The sequence below is a fragment of the Sceloporus occidentalis genome, unplaced genomic scaffold, assembly GCF_023333645.1.
Source record: "Sceloporus occidentalis isolate IW3139 unplaced genomic scaffold, rSceOcc1.0.p SCAF_52, whole genome shotgun sequence".
NCBI classification, from domain to species: Eukaryota; Metazoa; Chordata; class Lepidosauria; order Squamata; family Phrynosomatidae; genus Sceloporus; species Sceloporus occidentalis.
In genome coordinates, this window is record NW_028317032.1 from 385,758 (window position 1) to 407,681 (window position 21,924).

The 21,924-nt window shown below is 41.3% G+C and overlaps 1 pseudogene; it reads left to right on the forward strand.

Annotated features, from left to right (window-relative positions):
- The first annotated feature begins 598 nt into the window (after nucleotides 1-598).
- LOC149288312 (WD repeat and coiled-coil-containing protein pseudogene) lies at nucleotides 599-21,686 on the forward strand (annotated as a pseudogene).
- Nucleotides 21,687-21,924: the final 238 nt, after the last annotated feature.

Here is a 21,924-nt window from a genome sequence, read left to right on the forward strand (position 1 = left end):
CACAGTATGTACACGGCATACTATTCATTTCTATACTGCCAGTACAAATGTGTGGGGATTTGGAAATAATAAATTACAAAAATTTAACAGAATAAAAATTGCGTAGATTCTAGATATTTGGTGGAAATGCAATGATGATTTAAAGTAGAATTACAAGCAATCGGAATATACAGAAACGGCTCTATTTATAGAATCAGGATGGACGTGCCATGCTGGGGATCAGCCTTTGAACTGGAAAACTTTGGCCAATAATGTGTTAATGAATTAGAATGTTATTTTTAGTACATGTGTGTTCATAATCTCACCAGACAGACTTTCTGGGTTATATAGATGAAGAATAATTACTTAAGCCAGACACAGAGTCCCATGGGGATTTTAACTTCTCTGGAATAGCGGAAACAGGGTAGATTTAGCTGTTAAACGGATTTATTTACAGTCGCTAAGCTTGATGTAAAGTAGGAAAGTGCCTTAGAAGTCTATTAGATACTGTGAGGTGTGTTTATGAAAATTGGTTATTATTTTTATTGCAAAATTGTCTGTGTAAAATCATTTAAAGAGGAGATCTTTTTTTTGTGCGTAATTTCCTTGTTCAACGTTAATGGATCTAGGAAAGCTGAAACTTCTCAGATCTGGAACGAATGCCTTATACCAAGCAGTCCATCCGGTGCATGGCTTAGCCTGGACAGACGGCAGACAGATTGTGTTGACAGCCTTGGATCTCGAAGGGGAAGAAGCGAAGTTGGGAAATTCTGTGGTCATCGGGCACTTCGAACACGTCCATGGTCTTCACTGGGGACCTGTTTTGGGAAGGGACACGACGGCGCTGTTGGCCGTTCAGCACAAGAAACATGTGACTATTTGGAAGCTGTTTTATGATATTTTGGAAAAGGACAGGCTAGTTGTTTCCCAGACTTGTGAGATCGAGGATCCTCTCCCTGTTCTGCCCCAAGGTTGTGTGTGGCATCCCAGCAAAGACATCTTGGTAATTCTCACAAAGCGGGATATCTCAGTTGTGCACGATGTCCATGCAGATAATGCCAGTGTTAAGGCTGATATTCAAGGTAGTGGCGTCATTCGTTGTGCATGCTGGACTACAGATGGTTGTCGTGTGGTCGTTGCTATCGACATGGCTCTGCATTCCTACATATGGGATGATATTCGGAAAACCTTGAGTCCTTGTTCTTTTTGTCCATTTTTTGATATTGATGCTACAATTTATGCCATTAAACCTATCATAGATAACAAAGTTGTTATTACCACTGAAACGTCAACAGACCATCATACTAATTTAAGCAGACATGCAACATTAGATTGTTCAATTGTACAGCATTCAGGCCAAGAGCTGTCTATGAATAACAGAAGACTATCCATAGATTCTGGAAGATCAGAACCTGCTGATTTGTTGAAGTCTCCTTCTTTACTTCCAACAGATCTTTCTCAGATCCTTAGAAGACATCGAAAGTCGGACCCTAGTCCAGTCGTTCAATTCACTCACTTTTCTGATGGGAAGAACCTGAATTTATCAAACCTCATAATTGTATCTTTTGAGAAGAATGTGACTACCACCAGAAAAGTATCTGTTCCGGGTATCTCAACCCCTGATATACTTGTTCTTGATCCTCAAGCTCAAAGCGCGGCCATAGCTTCCAACACGTCTAATTGTATCTTGGTGTATCCGGTAACTCTGACTTGTGCGCCTGTCATTCAAGAAATCAAACTGGAAGAGAATGAAAAAACCAAAGGGATGTATTTTCTGACAGATACAACATTATTGGTTTTAGTTGGAATGCAGAAAGCAAATGAGAAAGCTTTTATTTCGTCATCCGGCTCAGGAAAATACAAGGCTCATTTAATCACCAAAAAAGTCATGCCTTTGGAGGGTTTACCAGCTTGTAACGGTAAGCAAAATGTAACGTTAGATGGTATCTCCAGCTCACCGACTCCAGAAAAGAAATCCCCGTGTGACAATATTAGCTTAAACAAGGAGCTTTTGATACCAACCTTTTCAGGGGCACAGTCTACAAATCTCATAAAAAAGAGATCTGAATTGTTCAGGAGCATTAGCTGTGAACAAAGAACATCTGGTCAGGACTACAAAGACAACATCGAGGCTGATCCCGTAGCTTGCGAGACACTTAGAACAAACCAGGAGGATCATTGCGGAGAATTGTTCCGCGAACCATGCACACCAGACAAATACTTCTCGGAACTTGATACAACATCTGTGCCCACGGCCCAAAACCTTAGCAACGCTGACCCAGTCTTGGTAGATCCACATTTGAATATTTCTGAAGTTAAAGACTTGGTAACCAACTACACAAAGCTACTGCAATACCCAAACACAGAGGAGCCTGAATATGTATCTGTTGGGTTTGAGGTAAGTTTTGGTCTTTCCTTCTTTCTTGTTGTAAACCCTTAAAATCTTGTTCCCGTTTCCCACCCATGTGTAGATCATGAGCTTCACGACGTGTAGTTCACGCGACCGCTCACAACACAACATACATGACACTTGGATTTGTTGGAGCAATCAGCCACCCTAAGGTAGTAACAAAAAGGCATTCTAACCATTCTAGATGAAGAGATAGATCTCCTCGTTCCAAGATCACCAAAAGTCTGGTCAATGGACAATCATGCAGATAAAAAGCAGGGCAACTACAATGTATAGCTATATGCTCCAAATCATGCCCCGCCCCTAATTCCATCGCTGGTGACAGCTTTCCGTAATCTCTTTATATATCTACATATATTTTTAGGCATGGGACTTTTTTTATGTACTTATATTCTAAATACAATGTAGGTTGAGTAGCCATATTCACAGGACCACTATTCTGTACAGGCAAACTATACTAAGATTGTTTGGGTCTGGTCTAAATATCCTTAAGTTGTTGAATCTCTTGACTTGGTTGTATTTTTTTTTTACTTTACTGTATTGTACTGAGAGAGTGGTGGATACGTAGTTGAGCCTACCAGTAGTAGTAATACAGTGAAGTAATTCAAACATGCATGGGACAGGCATAAGGCTATCTTGAAGACAAGACCAAGGACTGATTAAGGTTTGAGTCTTTACATCATGGAAAATGAACAGACTAGATGGGGTAAATGGCTGGATTCACATTATACTCATGTTTAAATATGTTTTTAGCAGTTATTGGTTAATATCTACCCTTTCTTGTGTAACTTCCGACATGATATATTTTGTAACAAGGTTTTGTGTGATGCAGAATTTAAATTCTTCTTTATTCAAGTAAAATGGGGTAATTTAATATCTTTTGGATGCTTCTTTGTGCCCCAACAAGTACCTTTTTATTGTAAAAAGACACGCAGTTTAGAAGCACCATAACTAGAATTTGCCATCAGGTATAGAGAGCACACTGCTGATGTTTAAAATATTCCTTGACGTCTACATTTTTTATCCCACAAAGACAGTAGACTTGAGGTAAGGATGCCTTAGACTTAGACCACAGGCTCTCCGGCCCCACTACAGAGAGGTCTTCTCCAAAAATCCCATATGTACATTCTGCTGTATTACGAAGATCCAGGCCTGCTGGTCTCTGCAGAAGAAATGGATTTTCATTATTTTATTATTAAGTAATAAGAGCTGGTGCTCCATGTAGTCCGTATCCTACCAATGTCCTTTGTATTGGAACTTGGAGCTAATTGAAAGGCTCCAGCACCGATGTTCGCGTTGCCGGAATGCCCGTATTAACGGATATTTCTGTGGCTGAAGCGTAAAACAAGGACTGAAATGTGATAATATTGCTGGAAGCAGCATTGTGCCAAAGCCCATTTTATGTGATAGTCACATTTCGACTTATTATTCCTCAGAACTCGGTGTTAAATTTGCGTTCTTTACTCTTCAAGGATTCTCCAGATGATTCTGAAAAAGAAAAGAGGTCCTTCCTATTGTGTCATGGAAAACTTCAACTGAGCGCACTTCGGGAGAGCTTCCACCTAACAAACATTGAAATGAAACTTGGCAAGTTTTTTTTTAAGGAAACTTCCCCCACTTTTTGTATTTGGTGTTGATCTTTGTAATTTTTATTTATTATTTATTGGTTCATATACAGTCATCATATTCATTAGCACCAGCCTCAAATCAATCAATATAAACACCAGTAATAATAACACGGTAAAATAAAAACTAATAATAATACCCCTTTCCCCATCCCAACTCTGGGGGTGAGGATAATCTAAGCATCATTTGGGTGCCAGGAGGTTAGACATTAAAAATCACTGCCCACCCCCCTTGGCAATTAAAGGGTGCAACCTGGGGGAGATACACTTACCTGTTAATGATCCAGCAGTATCAAACAATGCCCGTAAACCATGTAAGCATTAAAGAGCTCAATAGTCTCTTCTTCCAATGGAATGAGATTGATAAGGTCCCAAGAGCTTATGTGACACTGCATAATGTTCTATGTTAGCATGTTTCTACATAACAGGTCCATTTTAAAGACTGCAAACTCCAGCACATTGCTAAATTTATAAAAATTGTGTTTAAAAAAGACCATTTTAACCCAGAGAAGCTGAGATCTGTGACAAAATGTGACAAGGAGACTTTATGGATCTATAGGCATGTTCACAATGCACTTGATGCTGATATGCATTTTACATGTGATTAGAACTTGAGTATTACCTTTAAGAATTGTACAACTTTGATTTCATGTTCCTTATTGTGACATTTCACCAGGTTCTAGGTGGATTACCCTCACAGAAGATGGAGAAGGTTTCATTCCGTTATTATTCAGAACCAACCAACATCTCATCATTCGAGATGCGGAGCAGAAAATGCAAAGCTGATTTTTAGAATAATTTGGACAGATTCCATGAGTTTCCACGAGTTATGTTAATTATAAAGAATTTTTGCTCTTGTGGTGCCTGTCGATCAGTTCAGTAGTTAATTGGTCAATATAAAAATAAAATAAAAAATCCAAAAAATACCACAAGAACATTGTTTTACTATAAAAGGCACACACATTTTATATATATATAGACATTATGTTAAGACGTACAGTGTATCTAATGAAGTATTAGCCTTGTTATTATTGTTACCGTTCATTTATTTTTCAACATAACTGATAATGCATCAAAAACTATAAAATGCGAGGCCTCTTTGAATTCTACGGTTTTACATATCAGGACATAATAACAATTATCTGACATATTATATTATATGTTATGATTTATTCAACAAAAATTAAGCCAAAATGGAGAAGCCATGTGTGAGTACACCCTTACTGTTTCCATAGGGATTAAGATGCTAAGTAGCAGACAGGTGCTGCTAATCAAATGTCCTTGATTAATTGATCATTAGCAAGTGTGACCACCACTGTAAAAGCTAACATTTTAGCAGTTTTCTGGTCTGGAGCATTCAGGTGTGTGTTAACACAATGCCAAGGAGGAAAGACATCAGCAATGATATTAGAGAAGCAATAGTTGCTGCTCGTCAATCTGGGAAGGGCCATTTCCAAACAATTTAAATGGGGGACCAGCTACATTTGTATTTAGAATGTGATGTCATAAAACTCCGTGTTGGTGTAATGGTTAGGTGTCCCAATCTATATATGCAATTTCTGTGCTTAAACTAAGTGAGAGATGAGGAAATTATGATTGAACAGTAGATAGCAAAAGTGAAAAATAACCTTTCAGTCCATAAGTGTAAAAATAGAAAGAAAGGAAACAGCCTTGGTCCTTAAGGGGTTAAACACCTATTTAACTGCACCCTAAGGACAAAAGTTTTCTTACAAAAGTGCATTAACTCCTGGCTATCTTACTGGCTAACACGGTACACTGTCCTTTTTCTCTTTAAGATCCGCAAACTCTGTGGGTACTGTGTAATAAATGATAATACTAATAATAATAATATGAATAATAAAAATACAGGCTATTATTCGGCAGGAATTGAAGCAGCGAGGCTCGGAGCCAAGCAGAGTGTTCTAAAAGGATATAAGTGACCATTGATGCCAGGGAGCTAACCACGGTGCTGCAACAATAAAAAGCCGTAATCTCGTTAGAAAGCACTTTGTACCACGAGAGCCGATAATGGAACTGACCAGAGTCCTGAAAATAAAAAATGGAACAGAAAGCAGCCAGGAGCGAAAAAGAGCAAAAGAGCGCTGATCGACAGCCCAAAGCAACGCAGAGCAAGAGTTGTGCAGAGCACGGGTGTGTCAGCTGTGGTTTAGGGCCCATAGTAATAGTGAGGACCCCCATTAATGCACCAAAGACAGAAGCAAGTGTGATACGGAGTCATCTTAATGTTATTTCGCTACACGAGTACATGTGAATATATTATTATTTAGCCCCACATAGTTAAAGGGGAGATCCCAATGGTTTTATTACTAGATTCAAATATTTTCAAAAATATTGTTGTTTTATTTCCCCCAAATAGTTCAAGTTTTTTTCAAATCTCCGTTTTATTGAAAAGAAGACAACATTGCAGATATCCGAGGATAGGATACAACAGGCATCGTAACATAGCAGTATACATCGGGCGAAGTACAATCAGGAAGAAGACATCTGAGTGTGCTGAACGTGCGTAATTGGACATCAGGCAGAATAAAAAGTTACAATACGCTCAGTGTCGCGGATGCAATGTTACAGAATCCGTCAGCAGATAATTCTGTCCTGGAGAATTGCCGAGATCAATAAAAGAACCAAATGCATAAACAAACTAATATTGAAAACAAAACAAAGCACGTGAATGTGAATGTATGGATTGATGTATGAGTGGATGGATGGATGGAGCGCCATCTAGCAAATTCCACAGAGAGAGAGTGAGATAGCGGACTACGAGGCAGGTGGGATTGGCGACAAAATCTGTGCATTCGGGCTGATTCGAAGTGTGGCGGCGAATGATCTGCTCAGTCTGCGTCCGAGTCGGGGGGGGGGGCATCGACATAGCCGCCAAGAACGGATCGAAAAGATGGAGAAGCCAGAAACTCCCTCCATGACAGCCATTCTAGCCCATTTTTGTAGCCATAGTTCTAGTTTAAATAATATTTCATTTCCGCCAGCTGCATATTAGCCATTTGTATGAGTTCTCACTCTGTTCCAGATCAGTTATTATTATTATCTTTTTTTTATATAGCGCCAACAATTCACGCAGCGCTTAATATAATACAGATATGAGGAGATCCAGGAGAGAGCTGTATCTCGAATGCCCATAGAAGCAAGTGAGTCAAGAAGAAGGTGGTGATCAACAGCAGAGAGAGAAAAAGACAGGATATGAGAGTAGAGAAGTAGAGCTGTCTGGGGAGAGAGGGCAGAGTTGTAGGTGCGAGTGAGTAAAATTTTCTCTGGATTTGGATTTTCTGAAGTAGCGTTCAGCTGTGCGCCAGCACTTCTGAAGAAAGCGTGTGATGTTGGTATGCCGTGGTTGGCCTTTCAAATGTTGGCGGTTAACATACAGTAACAGGGGCTATGCTGAAGAGGGAGGAGGCAAGTGTATTCTTATAAAAAGAGGCTGCTGCGTCTGGACAGGAAAGGGTTAATATGGAAGGGAAGAGAGGTTCCAGTGAGGCTGACAGTTGGTATTATGATTATCTGGTAATGGCCTACAAGTATGGGGTGAGCGCTGTAAGTTTGTTTTGTTAGGGGTTAGGACTGGAGAAAAGGTTAGAAGGTGGTGGTCAGACGGAGGGAAGGGGGAGATGGAGAAATCTGAAAGGGAGCATAATGTGGAGAAAACCAGATCAAGTGAGTGTCCCTCAGTGTGTGTGGGGGGGGGGGATTAGTCCACTGAGAGAGACCAGAAGAGGATGTCAGGGAGAGGAGTTTGGAAATCACCCATAAGACAGGGGATATTAGGAGAGAAGAAGAAGGGGAGCCAGGCAGAAAAGTGGTCAAAGAACTGTGAGGTAGGACCTGGAGGGCGAGATATTCGTGCAATTTGCAGAGAGAGTGGAGAGAATTACAACAACAATTGGCTGGAGCAAAAAGTGGCATTAAATACGCCAATGGCTCTGCCTAGTTTGTCGAAGTGCTTCTTGAAATGATTAAATGGCTAATTCAGATTGATATTTGCTTCCATAATGATTCTGATTATTTAATAACTCTATGGTATCCGCAGAAACGCTTGTATCGACCCAGGCATCCTTTAACACTGAGCATCCCGGCTTTGATAGCCGTGAATGGATGTGGTCATTGAGCTTCAGGAGGCTGAATTATACTGGTAATGGTTGTCAAACAAGATTTGAAAAGCTCATGAAGCCTGTATAATATAATTTCACACATACAGCTGTGAAAATTATATATAACTACCAAAAAACACATTTTAAGGGGGATTACTTGCATCAGATTAAAAATGCAATTTTAAAAAAATATATATATTTTTTTAACAAAAGAAAACCAGGTCTAGTTTTTGCATAATATAATCTTATTTTATTCCAATAAAATCCCTTTATCTGCAGACCTGGAGGTCGCCATTGTTGTCAGTCATGTGATACTTTGGATGACTTTCCCCGTGCAAACACCACACTGAGCTGATGATTTATGGCAATCCTAATGAAGTCCATTCCCTCTGTAGACTTTCATTAATCAGAGTGTCAGGCTGGGTGATTAAGACTGAGATATTCTATTGTTTACCACAGGCAATACTGTAAACATACATGGGAACTTCCCTTGCGGAACACGGCCTGGACTGCCCACTGACATCAGGGGGCGGTCCCCCGATGATGTCAGTGGGAGTTCCTGCTGAAGTCGGGGGCGTTTAAAGGGAAAATGGGTGGACAGCGGGGCGTGTCAAGACCCTGCTCCCACGACCCGGAGGATTCGGGTCTTGACACGGAGGATTGGTCTTTCACCCGGCAATCTCTGGGTCAAACCTGGAGAGTTCCCAGGTATGACTGTAAGGAGTCAGGGTGCTTGTTTGGTAGATGGGTGTAAGATAACAGAGCAAGTAATAGAAATGGTGGGAGTCCTCCTTTACGTTTGAATCAATAGAGATTTTTATGAGAATTGATTAAAGAAAGGCTGTGAGGACCCAGGTAAGGAGCGTACATTCTTTGAGCAATGAATAAGAGAACAAACAGAAAACAAAATCCCTGGAAATGAAGGTGAGGAGGCTGAATCATGGAGACGCCTGGCAGAGGACGGGGGAGATTAACTGTACAAACCGAACACTCCCTTACGAAAAAATTACTGCAGTTTTTCTGAAGTAATACTGCTGTTTTTTGGACATGAAAAAACTGCAATGCTGCACTTTTACTGCATTTGTACTTCACTGTACTGCAGCTTTATTGCATTTGTACTTGCTTACAAAAATAACTGCAGTAAAACTGCAGTACAGTGAAGTACAAATGCAGTAAAACTGCAGTAATACTGCAGTAATACTGCAGTTAAAGTGCAGTATTGCAGTTTTTTCATGTCCAAAAAACTGCAGTATTACTTCAGAAAAACTGCAGTAATTTTTTCGTAAGGGCTGCTTATTAGAACTGACTTTTCAGAGGCTCATTGAGCTGGCGCTTGTTATGTGATTATGAGTTTTGGAGTTATGTCATGGTTCTGGATCAGGCTGGGAAGTACAAAGGATGTAATAATAAAATAAAGTCATAGGTAATGGGAAGAGCAGACACTGATAAGGACAGACATAGAAGGGAGTTCTCTTAGAAACAGAAGTTGATCCATTTTGCAGGGATTCAGACCTTAATCAGTTCTTGGTCTTGTCTTATATTTAGGACATGCCTATGCAAATATATTCACTTAAGGTATATATATTGGGGATTCCGTCACACTATATGGTCATCTATCGCTTAGCGTCACTACGTCAAAGGCAGATTTGGTGTTCAAGACTTTAGTGGGTCATGTAACAGGCATATTCTGTCTTAATGGGAAGCATTCAGCCAGCCAGCTATGGTGCTTAGAGCTGCAAGCATTGATTTCCTCCCCGTACACGTGTAAAGAGAGACTCCAAAGCGCCTTGATGTGCTGCCTCATTCACCGATTATAAGGGTATTTTTTTCCACCCTATGATTGACAGCAATCTCAGATGACTTTCACAAAGTGGTTTCACGCCACTTGGGAAGGACTGAACTCCACGCGCTCGATAAAAAACTTAATTTCTTGCTGAGCCGGCCTGCTGAGACGTGACCTACATGCCGGGCGTCTGTAAAGAGCACAAAAGCTTTTTTCTGCTCGGGAAGTAGAGTTCTGCGTCTTCGTTTTTCTGTATCGAACACTTAACTGCAGCACTCCGAAAGAACAAACACTGACTGCCGAGATCGGAGCCCCGCTAGTTTACAAATGAGATGGGAAAGATCTCAACGGAACCTTTTTTCTTTCTTACAACAGCCACATACTTACGGTCTGCAATTACTTTTTTAAATGCCAGCAGACCCTTGCTTACGAAGCAAAATGTCTCTTCTTTGCTACAAAGTGAAAATGTAGTGGCCGCGTGCCTGCTGTGCTCTGTCATTTGGACTCGGTTGGAGTCTGGCAGGGACACGCTGTTATATACGTTCCACAGTACCGGGCTGGAGATGACGAGGCTTTCCTAGCTCTTTAAGACTGGCGGACATCTGATGGCGTTAAGTGCGGGCCATGGCTGGATATGTGTGGCCTAGGTAGGGCTGGATTGGGGACGACTAAATGGCGTTGGCACTTTTAGGCCAGCAATCACCAAATGATCCACATTTCAAGCCGTTGGCCACTAGGGCAGCAGGATGAGTAATTACGCAGCACTATAGGCAGTCTGGGTCCGAGTCTAAGTATATTACCAGACACAGACCGGCCTTTTCCTTTTATCCCGGGTGACTTCCCCTGAGTGGTCGCTATTTAATGAAGATGCTAAAAGCCTAAAGCGAACGAACCTAGCTGACTTTTTTGTGAAATCCACTTTTTGAAACGCATCCTCAGCAATAAAACTAAAATTATAAACCTAATTAACCAGAGATTAGGGCCAAAGAAGCCGTGGGGGCACCCTAAGACCTAGGGACCACCCAGCATCGCAGGGGTATGTTTTATGCCCCAGATCCCTCTACAACACCTGCACGCCTTTAAGTAGAGTAAAGGGACACCTATGATGCACAAGCTATGGAATGGAATGAGATAAGCAGCTAAGGCATAGAATGGTGTGCGCGCGCTTCTGTGGCACTAAAAGGGGTTAAACTAGCAAAATTGGGTTAATTAGCCCCCTTCCCTGCATATTAAAGTTATTTTAAGGGTAGATCTTCCTTTAAAACACTTTAACCTGTCAAAAGACCAAAACAAAAAGAAGAAAGGCTTTTGCCCTGCCGCCAGCTGGAGTCTAAATAAAGAATTAAGATATTAACATGCGTTCTAAATACTTTATTGTGTCTGATAATGGAGATCCAAAGACCCAGAATACATTTTGATGGAGTCCAACGAGCCTCGTCATTGTTCCGGGGACGACGTCTCATTCTCGAAGCCTGTGCGCAGACCAGAACGTTCTGACAGCTGCCAGGATTTTCTTTGAGAAGAAACAAATCCTGCATTTCAAAGAATTTGGAATAAATTAAACATCACATTAATGTTTTAGGCCCCCCCCCTCGGCACAACGGTGGCATGTTATTCATGTGGATACATGATGTACGGTACGTGGGTGGAAGGCGAGTGGGAGCAGCGGCCTGGCCATGTGTGTGAATTAGTCATATTTTCATTCATTTACGATATAGACAGGGAGGTGAGAGAGGAGGGAGCTGTTTATTCACTATCATCCAAAGCTGTCTTATGGCAAGAGCTATAAGAGCCAATATTTTCAGGTAAGCCGGTACACATTAATTCAATTATTTTTTGCAGTGTTTTATTGTGTCCACATATATTTTGGGACTTTATCACCAACTTCAAGCACTTTGTCACAGGTTGTATATAGTCCGGTTCTTGTACCCCCTCCTACATCCAATCAGCCGCTACGGCTAAAATACATATTTACTAAACTGAGACTTTAGCAGGTAAGCTGAAGATTTCATTAATAATATCACGTGGGGAGGCGTCTCCTCCCTAGCTTAACTATGCATTATGCAGGGCCAGCTGAGACCTTCTTCTGAGAGAAGAGGGAGGCTCACTGGGCTCCCCTAATGGAGGGGTTAACATGTTCTCCTACAAACTCGAGGTATAATTAATGTACAGCGATAGTATTCATCCATCTCAGTTAAATCAAAGGGCTTATAGAGGAGCAAGCGAAGGAGGACTGTGAGCGATGTCATGATCAAAATACTAAACAACAGGAGTGGTCTGAGATGCTTTCCCTCTCCGTGAAGGGCTGCGTAGATTGTTTGCGTTATATAAATAAAATATAATAATAATAATAATGAGCCGGCTCGCCCAGCTTTATACAGTTTATTCCACATACGGCTGGAGCACCAATCTGTTATGACGTTGGTGAAAAGAAAGGAACAAAAGTAAGACTGATGGGACCCTCCTGACCGAATCGTGACGGCTGGGAATCTAATAACCCTCGGAAGTTATTGCCCTGTCGGCCCCAAACTCTCCCAACACACACCCATAAGTCCTGTTGGCTTAGAGAACATGTATCTTCGTACATTTGGTCCAAAGCAAAGACGAAATCACTACCTATGTATTAATCTTGGATCATAATACTGATAAATGGATGGTAACCATAGACGAGATGGGGTCAAGTGTTTTGGGGGAATTTGTTGCAAACGAACGGGATAATTTGATGCACAATATTGATTGAAATGTGGCATTTTTGTTGCTATGTCAATTATATGTCAGGCTGGGTATATTTTAAACTTTTTTTGCTTTTTTTCAGAATTACACGGAAAAAAAAATGTACGCTCTGACAAAAAAACATGCTGCACACGACATTTTTGATAGAGAAAAACTCAATGATAATCATTAAGAATTCAAATTCTGGTAATTAATTAGGGAGCTGAATGGAGAAATTTTCTTTCTGACGTCTCCTGCTGTCAGTACCAGATGGCCCGTGTTACTGACAGATCCACACCAGACAGCCGAAGAGGCGGCATGGCAGGAGATCGAGGGGGGCGACTTATCGGTTATTTATCAACTAGATAATAAAGGCCGCGACGGGCCGATAATTCTTACATATCAAGAATCTCTTAGTAAACAGCATTTGGGGTATAAACTGTTTTATTGAGGGTACCGAGCGACCGAGTACGAAGAATTGACTGCCTTTTCAGCTGTAGCTCTAAAAAAAACAACATCTAATTGTCCCGGACTAAATTCGGGTGGCGAGAAATATATTCCAACTTTACTGTCTGACCACAACTTTCGTTTACATTAATCGCAAAACTTAAACGCACCGGAAATTGCCTTTATTTCAAAATAAAAGGAAGCCCACAATCCGCCAGATCGACACGCTGTCCATCCTAATGCAAGCAACAGCGTCGCCGGCCACAGGTTCTGCATCAACAATGTGCGGTATGCACTTACAGCCTAAAGGGTTAATCGGGATATAACTGGCTCAAGGTCGTGACGTTGGTTATCAACCAATTATAACCGTGCAAGTAGGCGTTTTGCCGTTAATTTAGCTTTAACCCCTTCGTGACAAAGGCTGATTTTACTTTTTGTACCCTTCGTGACAATGGCCGTTTTAACATTTCTGCGCTGCTCGTGTTTAGTTGTAATTTTCTTCTTTCCCGTTTACTGAACCCACACACATTAGATATTGTTTTTTTCAGGACAAGAAGGGCTTTCTTTAGATGACATTGTTTTGATTGTATCATATTATTTACTATTAAAAAAAGTATAAAATATGGTGACAAATTTAGAAAAAAATGACTGTTTCTAACTTTTAGTTGAAAAATCTTTTACTCATCTATAAAAGGTAATGAAAAACCTGCTAAATAGATTCTACTATTTGTCCTGAGTTTAGAAATACCCAATGTTTTTATGTTTTTTTGCTTTTTTCTACACATTATGGGGCAAAAAGTACAGGTAGCGTTTTGCTATTTCAAAGCCATTTTTTCCAAATCTGGTAATTCTTCCCCCCATGTGCCATTTCGGGTATCTTTGAACCCGGCCAATGCAATTTACCCCATCAAATCATATATTTTTGAAAACTAGACAGCCCAGGGTATTCCAAATGCTAGTATTTTAACCCTTTCCAAGCACTAATTCTACCATCAGCCTTTGTCAAACTTTATGGTAGTCATTTTTTTTGCATTTGTTTTTTCACACACTTTACTTTAGGTATGAATAAACAGGTTCTGGTATATGTCACTATCATAAAACACCCCAATATGTGTTTAGCAACATATCCTGAGTACAGCGATACCTCACATGAATGATTTTGCCTGGCTGTTTGGGGGCAAAAGGGCCACATTTGGGGCATGCACATTTTTCAATGTTGAACTTTGGCATTTGGGGATCCACTGCCCATGCCCTATTTGGTACATCTTTGAGCCGGGCCATTTCAGTGTGCCCAACAAAACCATATATTTTTGAAAACTAGACACCCCAGGGTATTTTAAATGCTGGTATTTTAACTCTTTGCATGCACACATTTTACCACCAGCATTTTTTCAAAGTTTGCAGTAGTATTTTTGTGTGTGTATTTTTCCCACACACACCTACTTTATGTATGAATTTACAGCTGCTGGTATATGCCGCTGTCACACGACACCCCAATATGTGTTCAGCAACATCTCCTGAGTACAGTGATACCCCACATGCATGGGTTTGTCATTTTTGGGGGGAACTAAAAGGCCACATTTGGTACGTGTGCATTTTTCTAATTGGAAATTAGATGTGTGGCCATCCTTCCCCCATGTGTTAATTGGGACCTTGTTGAATCCGGCCAATTCAATTTACCCCATCAAATCATACATTTTTTTAAAGTAGACACCCCATGGGCATTTAATATGCCAGTATTTTAACTCTTTCCATGCGAGAATTGTTTTAAGCTAATGTGCTAATTTTAGGACTTGCTCACAAAAATATATTTTTTATATATATATTTTAATTTTTTTTTGCCTTTTTTAAAACATTTTTAACATTTTTTTCCAACTTGAAGGTTCCCCTGATAGTGACATCAGAGGGAAATTATTTTTACATTTTACTGTTTTTTTACTTTTTTTTTTTCTAATTATTATTAATTTTATTTTATTTTTTCTAATCAGACTGTGATTAGAAAGCTGGGCTCCATTGACTTGCATGGTTGAATGCAGTACCTGTAATCAACCTGCAAGTGGAGCCAGAGTTCTCTAGAGGGTCAGGAGACCGTCTAGCGAACCTTTTCATCTTTATTTTTTTTTTTCCCGGGCCGCCGCCATCTTGCTGATGGCGAAGATCACCGGCAGCTGCGGTCCATCAAGAGGTAAGCGTTTGGTGTCGCTGGATGCCTCCTGATCGAGGCATTCCAGCGACACCATTTAAGTTTAGGAGGTGATCGTTGATCACCTCCTAAACGCTTTTAAAACGGGCGTCCGCCGCCATACATTGTATGGCGGATGTTGACGCCCCGGGGAGGGGCCAGACATGGCCCCTGATTCCGATCATGGCGTTGCTGAATGCCTCGAGGTCGAGGCATTACAGCAACGCCGTTTGGGTAAAAAAAATCGATCACGGATCGATTTTTTTTACCCGTTTTAACAAATGACGGTCCTGGCACGTCATTTGTCGTTAACGACATGACCGGCAATTGTCATCAAGGGGTTAAAAAAGCCATGACTGAGCTCTTCCAAACACAATGCCATGACACGTTGCGTTCCTCGGTTACCCAAGTCTGTTTTATTATAGAGACAGTTAATGCCCCCCTCCCCCCTGTCATTTAGGGATGACAAGAAGTGAGGTAAAAAAATGTACCTATACATTATGGTGGCCATTTGGCTGGCTAATGTGCACGCGGAGCTCATGCGCGAAGCTATTTATTTTCCTTATTTCTTTCTATTTGGAATAAGGAACCATTTCTACTCATCTTTGGATTGTTGGGATCTCACTCCGCATTCTATTTTTTCCTTTCTCATTATTCGACGTTGAAATTTGAGCCGAGGTTGCTCAGCGTTTGATGTGATCGTTCCTGCCTGGTGATTATTCAAGCGGCAGGGTGGAGGAGTTCCAGGATTTGGAAAAAAAATAAGAGCCGTGGCGGTCCCGCAAGCGTTTTTTGTTTGAAAGTATTATTGCAACAAAAAAAAAAATCTTAACACGACTGCTTCTTAAAAAAATAATAATAATTCCCGATTTATTTTTCTCTCCCTGGCTTTTTTTTCTACCCCCCCCCCTTAAAACTTGAGAAATAATTGCTACAGTCGTGCAATCCTCGCTTGCGCTTGACGAGCAGTTTTCTGCGTGCCTGCGGTGAGCGCTTTCACAGATAACAATAAAGCGTTTCTTCCTGCTCTGTAATTACGGCCGATGCGTGTTCCTAACATGTGTGTTACATTACCGGAGATTACCGGCTCACGGGAAATCGGCACAAGACGAGAGAAGAAAAACAGGATTGGAAGCATATGGCAGACTAATGATTAATGCTTCTATGTTTCTATGGGTGGCTTTGCTTCGTATTGATTAACAAAAGAAAAACGGAGATCCATAATTTTTGATATTCTTGTTAAACAGCCTTTTTTAATGATTATGCTTCTATTTTACATTGTACAGTGTAACTATACATGAGTTTGTAGTTTAAGCCTATTTATTGTTTTTATTGCATCCAGGGATGCATGAAAGCAAAAAGATTCCTAAAGTATAAAAAAAAAACCCTCTTACTCCTTCTCTTAATCCTTTAGGGGTTAAAACCACAGGTATTACCCAAATAATAATATAGAGTAAATAAAAATAATGAATCAATCAATTAAGTGTGGGAGATTTCTTCCGGATGCTCTTTGATTATAAGCAGGTCATTGCATCAATAAACAAGAAAATAGAAATATCATTGAAATTTCTTGCACGTAAATCCATATAGGCGACGGTACTGCCGGTTAGTCGATGCGCCCCCTGAGGATGGAGGAAGAGATTTTAACTCCATCTCATTATTCTCGCGGCAAAGATTAACTTCTTACGAGCGATTCAAATGAGAAGTCACGGCTAAACGCTATATACCCCGACACACGCCGGCAGCTACCGTTATGACTATCCTCATCACGCACACATTCACGCTTTCACATGAAATACAGAAACATACAACATGGCGGCACATAAGAGCCGTTCGGACCATTTTTTCCTGCTGTAAAGACTCCGGCGTTAATCAGTCCTTGCTCTTATCGTAGATCGAGAAGCCCTGTGCCTATGCCATGCATGTTTCATTCCCTTACTGTCACTGTTTTGCGTCTTCCCAGGAGCCCTCGAGAGAACCCCTGCTTGAAAAAAGGTGGAGGGCCCAAATAACCGATCATATGCATTCCATAGAAGGTTATATAGCCTTCTGACATAACGTATTTATGTATTATGCACCAGCGCTTTGTTCACTCTTAAATCCCAGAGGTCCAGGGATAACCCGCAACAGAATGCTAAATTCTAAAAAAAATGGTTTGTTTCATTGACGCGATCGCGCTCGGAAAGTCCGTGAGTGGTTACCGTAAAGAAAGATTTGCCTAATAGACCATGGAGTTGGGATTCATCTTATCACCGGTACGTAATGTCTTAACGGGAGTGATGAAATTGGCTCCCAGCTCTTCTTATAACACATTCTAAATTGGAACTCAAGTAATTAAATCTCTATGTGCGCGCGGCGAGAAGGATAGTCATAATGGAAACTGCCCATGCGTGTCAGGTATATATAGCGTTTCACCATCTCTTCGCGCTTGGAACGCGCATAACAAGTTTATCTTTCGCCGCAAGAGTAATGAGAATTTCCTTCTCCATACGGGGAGGAAAAAAACAGTTTTACTAAAGGGTAAGTTTTATGTTTTCCAAACGCCAGGTAATTGTCTCTAGTCTGCCAAGTTTGTCAGTAAATCTATTTTCACTAAGGGGAAAAAGTGTAAAAAATAATATACCGTAGGCACAATATTACGTTTTTTACATCGAATAGGTAGCCAGTAAAAGATGAAATCTTTACCCCGTTTGATTCCCATTTGCTGCAGCTTCCGTTCACAATGCCACGTGGATCTATAAGGTACATCCCCTATATAGGTGCACGTAGGAGGCTTTACTTAGCTATATTATTATTCCTAATGCATTTGAATTGATAGATAAGCCCGGGCAGAGAGCTACACAGAGCATTTCAATCATTTAAATACTTAATAGTTTTATGATGGATGCATTGGATGACTGAACCTTAAGATGATGAAAGGAATAGTCTAATGGCTAACCCACCCTTCCCAAACTTAAAGGGGAAATCTCAGCAATTTGTTTGATTTCTAACAGCTGATTAAAAATGACTTTTGTTTTTTGAAACAGTTTTCGCATGGTATGTTTTCAGACCTCACATCATACCGCCTTGTGGGAAACAATAGAGTGAATAGATGGTTGGTTTTTGGTATTCTTTCTGATTTCTCACCTTTGTCACCTGTGACGCTTGCTGCCAGCCGTCGGTCTTTGCCAGTTTCCAACTATGGGTTTTGGATCTCGCTTAGGTACTACGCACCCGGCCTACGAAGGCTACCTTTAAGGTACGGTATCTTTATGTTACACAGCATACAGCGGGAACCTTGTGTCACGAGCTTCACATCAGGATCTACAAGGGTCCCTCACATCCTTAGAGCCTAACGAATCCCCAGAGGTAATAAATTATATCAAAACCTTACCTATACGTGGGGTGATGGACTGCCAAAGGAGATGTGGTTTATGATTTATTGTAATACACAAAGATGAAGATGGAATATCATTCCCACTAGTTTTGTGCTCTTTATGTGACATTGGTATAGATTATCTGTACTATGTTGATGGGAACATCAATAAAACCATTAGCTGTAAAAATAACTCATCTCCTAATATGATATTTCAGGCATGAAGCAAGCCGAGAGTCCAAGGGACTGACTTCGGATGGAATCGGAGGGTGGCTGAAAAGTAACATCTGTATGTATGAAAAAAGGGGCTTCAACTACCTGCCATTAATCTAGTAAGGAACGTTGACTAATGTACATGGACATTCTGGGCGTCACGCGTGCAACATGTTATATGTATGATGTATAGAGCGTGCCGCAGGAAGACAAATAACCACAATCTGCAATCACATCACTCACGGAGCCACGCCGCTCGTACGGTAGATCCGGCACATTCATGAAGCTGCTCAGTGATACATTTACAACCATTTTAGAAACAGGTATATGCGCTAATTGGAGACCCCCCCCCCCGAATAGTAACGTGTTTCAAGCAAGAATGATTAAATCTACCCAGTCGTGTATTTACGTCAGGTGTGGCCCTCGGGCCAGTACCAGGACATTGCCTCTGGCCGCCCCCCTTCGTCCAATTTACCAAGCGCCGACACAGGGTGCGCGATACGATGGAGGCTGACTTACAAAGCCCTTTCATTGGCACTCCTCGTTGGTTGAGGTTAATTTATAAAGCCCAATTACAGTGTGTAGAATTAAGGAATTCACAGGCACATTCTATTATTTTTTTAACAGCAAATGCGCCCCTTTACGATCGAATTCTTTTTAATCCATAGCCCTCTGCCATCTGGCTGTTTTTCAGCGGAATCAGGACTCGCTTCAAACCCCAAAGGAACGTGCTCTTCTGCCTGATTTCCACGTCTTTTTATCTCGTTAATATTTAATCAGTGTTTTCTTTCATTAGCGTTGAGTGTTTCTGCCTGGTATCTAATTACATAAAGCTCTAATTCAAGCTTAAGCGTAAAAAAAAAAACCCCAAAACATCCTGATAAGCACTTAAAATATAGAAATTATATTAACTCTTTGAGCGCCAACAGGGTATCTAAGAAATAATTATAATTAATTCCGCCAAAGGACCTTTAGTGTTACTTTTACAGTATGTGGTCCGAGCACCAGGTAGGTTGAGGAGGATTAAAATTTAAAAAAAAAAAGGCGGAATATGAGACAGAAACCCAAATATCTCCTAACGCACCTGGTAAACTTGGGCAAAAGGATGAGCCGCATGCTGACAACGCAACTTTACTCCTTGTATCTCTGGTGAACATGCGAGCATGGTTTTAGCCTTAAATTTTCAGCTCAATTTGACCCCAATTCCGGACCCCTGTGTTGGAGCAGGGAAGGGCCACCTATCCACCTTACCCAAACATTCAATGATGACAGAGACTGTTGAGAGGTATGTAATATATCACTTTTCCCCTAAAATTCACCATAAATTCTTATTTTTTGCTCCTGAAAGTGAAGAATATGACAATTCTTTTTATACCTTCCATTATTATGCCAAATTTGCAATGAGTCACACCTCAATAGAGTTCCAGGGACAGCTGCGAAGCCCACGTAAGATGTAACCTTCCGGGATTGTGTGTTTTTTGTTATATCATTTATATTATGGTATTATAACTTTAGTTTTGTTTTTCTTCCCAAAACTTCTCTGGGGATGTATGTAACCATCAGCACTATGGAATCTGCTGGCGCTATATAAATACATGTAACCACGGAGAAGAAGTTATTTCATTATTTCAACAGAAACAGGCATATTCACAACTTTAAACACAGTTTAGTCCATTTAATAAAAGTTAAACCTCTACCATTTCGGCTGGAAGTCTCTTCCACTTATCTACTGCCCCCCAGTAAAATGTCTTTATGTCACATCTAAGCCTCGCACCCTTTAGTTTTAATTATGGCCACTTGTGCCAACATTTCTATTTCCCTCCTGTACATCTCCCCTCTTTCCTGATCATTCTTACCCACTTTCAGAGAAACTTACAGTCCAGTGAATATATAGCAGGCCAGTCAAAAGCGCCACCCTGCCTGCGCATGTACAGAACCAGGCCACCAAAGCCCACGGCTATGGAGTGAAAAGCGCGTCGGACAGCATTTTCCTTAACAGGGGTTTAAACGGGAGCATACATTTTTGATTTGCCAAAAGCTCGGTAAAAACCAAGCCGATGATTGACACTTTCTGCATATTCGTAAATAATCGCACTCGGGATCCCTTTACCAGCCAATCACAATGATCCTATTGTCGCAAATCGCTAATGGCGGCAACCAAATGCTCTCACATTTGTATTTTATCTGCAGTTCAATAAACAGCCATTTACCCCACGGGCTCTGGTTTTCGTACCGGCATTTACCCCACGGGCTCTGGTTTTCGTACCGCCATTTAGCCCACGGGCTATAATTTTTGTACCGCCATTTACCCCACGGGCTATAGTTTTTGTACCGCCATTTACCCCATGGGCTCTGGTTTTTGTACCGCCATTTACCCCACGAGCTCTGGTTTTCATACCGCCATTTACCCCACGAGCTCTGGTTTTCATACCGCCATTTACCCCACGGGCTCTGGTTTTCATACCGCCATTTACCCCACGGGCTCTGGTTTTTGTACCACCATTATACATGGTGGGTAGCTGGATCAAACTGGGATTACCATCACCTGCCAAATGTGCTTTAGAGCTGCTCTGTTACTGGGTCCTCCAGTCATGTTACCCCCATATTAACAGCTTCCAGCCCTCTCTGCCTCCTCTATCACCCTCCTAGCTTTGTGTCACTCTCTCATTAACATTCCCTCCTTTCCTCTTATATTTCTCTCCTCTCCTTCTCCCCGTTACATTTGCTTTATATCCCATGTCCATTCCCTCCACTTTAATTCAGTTTCCCTCCTGTACTCGCCTCCCCCTTCTCCCCTCTTTTTCCTGTTTCGCTCAGAGTGATTGCGCGGGATTGCGGGGCGGGAGAGCCCGGGCCACGTGACGAGCTCTCGAGACGCTTCCTTGCCCTCACATGCTTCTGTCAGTGGTTCTGCGCATGCGCGCCAGGTAAAATCATGGAACCCGTGCAGTCCCTTACTCCCTTATTCCTGAACTCTCTCTAGCGGCTGGTAAGAGGCGAATGGCTACCTGCAGGTGGATGTAAATATGGCGGTTCGTTGGCACTGAGTTACGGGGGCGAGTGCATGGCGTTAAATCCTCTGTCTAGACGGTCTGTTTCT